Raw genomic sequence first — 4,484 nt, forward strand, 5'->3', positions numbered from 1 at the left:
ACACAAAGTACAGCTGAGGCTGTAGGTTTTTCAGGTATTTGACCATAAAGCAAAGACGTAATAATGACACTAGAGGAGAAGTTAAAACTGCTATAATCAATATTTTTTTACAATAACAATGTATTAAATAAAGAGAATTTGCATTTGGCAGCTAAAGAGCCCAATATTTCCTTTAGGAGTTGGTAGAAATCAAAAACGGAGCCAAAAATACATGAACATTGGACCTAAGTTCATCAGGTGGCCAGAAACAAGACTCTAAATGAAAGATAATGTAATAACTGCTGGATGTGTAAATAAGCATCTTAAAGGTGATGATATGTCTTTCAGGTGCCCACAAGTGAGCAAAATATTCTCTTAAGGCCAGGTATAACACCATAGGAGATTGTTGTTTTAAAAAAAATTGACCTTACACAGGTAGCAAATTGCATTAAACTCAAACAGATTTTGTGTTCATGTGTAACCAAATACATGACTGTTAGTCCATCAGGAGCCCCACAGGCCATTGGCAGACAAACCAGAGGACGACAGTAAAGCTGCTGACAACCCGCCATCCACATTACTCCCATGCAACAATGTACGAGGCCCCACATTCTTGTGATTTTAATTAATTATTAGCATAAACAAAGAAAAAGAGCAGCGAGTGGTGGACATGTTTGAATAAACAACAAGAACTTTACATCTGTGTTTGCTGATATAATCTCTCACAAAACAAGTAGTTCACCTTTTCTTTTATGAATCAGTTTTCTTTATTATTTTACAGTTGGAGAAACAACTCAATTAGCAACTTAGAGACAAATAGATGTATAATAACTTACATTTTAACAGATAAAATCTGTCTGAGTTCCATCACCATAATGTAAATTAAAAGAAGCTTAGCTGGCTCCTTTTTTTTAACACTGCAGTCACAATCACCGTGGCAACCTGAGCATACCAAAACAATATCAAAAGGACTGAAAGACCGGCTTGTGGAAGTGAATTATTGTGTGGTAGGGTACTGTGTGTTCCCTTGAGGCAGGTACAGGTACTTGTGTGCTCATCCCGTCCTAACTTTAGTCCAGGTTCAGGATAACAGATTCAAGGATGGAAAAATGGATCCATCAAGCTTCATCAGCTTCCAAAACTTTATGGGACTTAAAGAAAGAAACGTTTAATGTATACCAGGTTCTTATCAGACAAATGGCCAACAAAGTATATATAGTCAAGTGATCAAACAAAAAACTATATGCAACAGAACAATTAAAACATTTGTACAGACAAAAATCACCAAAATATATAGAAAATATTTGGAGCCACATAAGAAGAAAACTGTAAGAGTAACACCCCTGCAGACATGATCATCCATTTAGGTGCCAGAAGTCAACATTTCTGCTGTTCAATACTTCAGTTTAGGATCAAATATCTGCCAAACTAATGACATTTCCCATCAGCCTCAGCTTTACTTTGTGTTCAGTGCTAATTAGCGACGGTTAGCATTCTGACACACCTAACTAAGATGGAGAGCATGGTATACCTGCTAACCATCAGCACGTTAGCAAGTGAGGCTGTAACTTGCTGACGTTAGCGTTTAGCTCGAGGCACAGACAGTGTCTGAGTCAGAGCCTCACAGAGCTGATGGCATGACTCGTCTTATGTTCACAATCCTCTTTTACAGACTGCACAAGCTAGCTTTATGTTTTATCTCTAATGCTGTGAGCTCTGTAAAGAATATTTTAGGGGAAAAGTTCAAATGAACTTACGTTTTAGGGAAGAGTTTTTCATAGGGTGTCCTCATACTGATAGATACACAAGGGTTTGTGTGTGTGTGTGTGTGTGTGATCCATCTCCCGGTGTTGGCACCTGCTATAATGGGCTCTGGGGAGGGAATGAGAGAACAGGGGGCTGCCTCTCTTCCCCTTCACCTCTCCCTCAACATTGCTGTGCAGTGACAGCTTGATTTCTTTCCCTCTCTGGGCTGCAGCACAGTGACATGATGGGCCTGTTCAGTTGGTCTTATCACAGTGTGTGTGTTTGAAGAGAGTGGAGAGCGGATGGAGGGAGACATGAGGGGGGTAAAGCAGAGTATCCCAGCTGAGGAAACGCCTGTCTGACCTTACTGCTGAGAGCAGCTTCTCATTAGCCAGCGTGTCTCTGATCAGCCCCTCCTTCTGTCTGACAACGAGCCACGGACTCGCAGGCAAACACACAACACACACAATCAAAGGCAGTGATGTCAGTCTGCATTGTTAAGTTATGGATCTCCTCCTTTGTTAGTGAGAATTTTAGTTTCAGTCATAACAATGATATTAGATTTACTTTTGATGACACGTGTCTAATCATGTCAGCTTTTTCTTAACTGCTTATATTGACTGTTTACACCAAGAAAAGTGTATATAAAGTTAAAATATAAACTAAACAAGAGCAACTCAACTCAATATTACAGTAAGCAGCATACAGTGCCTGCAAACAGTATATTAATGTAATAATATAATATGGGAAATACAATATAAGGTTAAATGTAGAAATGTAATATGTATAGCACAGTAAAGCAATATAGCATATAATATAAAACATGATAAAGCATAGTATAACCCAAATTACACACACACACACACACACGGTTTCTCTCATTTAGGTTTTCTTTCAAAAAGTTAAGTATTCGTTGGGTTTAAAAACTTGAAATGAAGGTTATTTTAACAAAGTCTAAAGAAAAACTGGTTAATCACAACTTGGATCTTATTTTCGTCCTGTGCCCTCTTTTTCCGAGTTAAAATCTGTGTACCTGTCCATGTGGAGCTCACGTGGATCATTTTATGTCAGGTAACATATTACATCAGGGTTTGCTGTGGCACTGATCACAGCAGCCCACTGTGACTGAATAAAACTACATTTTATAATGAGACTGAATGCATCAGTAACGTCATAATTCCACATAATCTTAGTGAGGTCAGTGCTGATAACAATTGGACCAATTCCTAAAAACACTGTGGTTCCAACTCGAGCTGCACAATTATTCCCAATATTATCGAAATCGAGTTTTTTTGATAAAAGTAAAAATAAGTGTCCAAACAGCCTTATAATGGAGTACTGTAGTGCTGCAGAGATTCACTGGTCTACAAATCTTGTTCTCCAGATTTGAGAAAACGTGTCACATCATCACGATTTCAGTAGTTTTTTTCAGCGTAAATGTAAAAATAATAATTCCCACTAATCGTAAATCATATCACAGAATCTGTCAAAATAATCACAATATGCAGTTTTTTACTATAATTTTGACCATATTGTGCAACATTAGTTCCAACAAGCACAGATGTTCATACAGAGCAGAAATGGTGGTCAGAGCTACAAAAATAAAACTCAAATAGTAAAAAACTGTTTCATTTGTTGTTATACATAAAACTTTAACTAGCAGCATGTGTCATTGTACCTGTTTGTCCATATCTACAATATCCACCAACGCTCTCCTCTAATGTTACATCTCCTCTCCAACTTTTAGCTCGAATCACTCAAAGAATAAAAAAAAGCCCTTCCTAAAGTTTCTCTTGTGTCGTCAACATGGTGCACATTAACCCAGTGATTCCCAAACTTTCATGTCAGCGCCTCCCAAGATAGCATAAGCTTATGGCCAGGGCCATATGTCATAAGGGAAGATGTCTTTAAAAACGTATTGAAAATAGTGTGGCTAATGTAAAAGAATATTTGTGTTTAAAATCTTTATTTATTACATTATATTCAATAACGTATCCAATAATGCGTCATGTTTTTGAGTTAACACCAGCTAGCTATAGGCAAACAGATTTCAGGAGCAACCGCTCTGTTTTTTCCTCATCTTCTCTCACATTTTCTAAGGCCCCTCTGGCACCCTGTGAAATGGAGTAAACAGCGTGACATAGTATTGAGCAGAGTTATGTTGTAGATATTTAGTAATTTGCATCATTACAGATGATTGTGTGATTTTTCAATCAGGTTTTACAACCTTTGGAACAGAACCAACAGAACCAGCAAGTTCTGGTTTTAATTTCAGCTCTCCGTTGTGTTGAGATGACAGAAGAAATCTCCAAAGCAGATTTCCTAAAAACCTGTGAAATAAAACCAAAATTTCTGTGCACAGCCTGACGCCACCAGGGGATGAGTGAAAAAAAAACACATTCTTGTACTTTTGTGTGAACTGGCCCTTTAAATGAGTAGCACCTGTATAATCTGTCATTACGCTTGCATGGAGACTGATTTCTCTCTAAGACTTGTTGTCGTTAAAGGCTAAATAAATAGATACAGATTCTGTAACTGATCATTTCACAAGTCGCTAACACAGTTAATCCTCTGCCAACACAAAATTACGCTCCCTTGACAAGCTAAACGCACTTTACTTAAAACCAAGACCTGCGCGATGATGTGAAGACACATGACATCTGAGGAAAAAGGTGTCACATCTACACAAATACAATTTCTCCCCCAAAACAATCACTGTGTAACTCCAGCAGACCCGTGGGAACCGTAATTGTGGTGAT

Source organism: Morone saxatilis, unplaced genomic scaffold (assembly GCF_004916995.1).
Source record: "Morone saxatilis isolate NCDOM2014 unplaced genomic scaffold, NCSU_SB_2.0 Contig21, whole genome shotgun sequence".
NCBI classification, from domain to species: Eukaryota; Metazoa; Chordata; class Actinopteri; family Moronidae; genus Morone; species Morone saxatilis.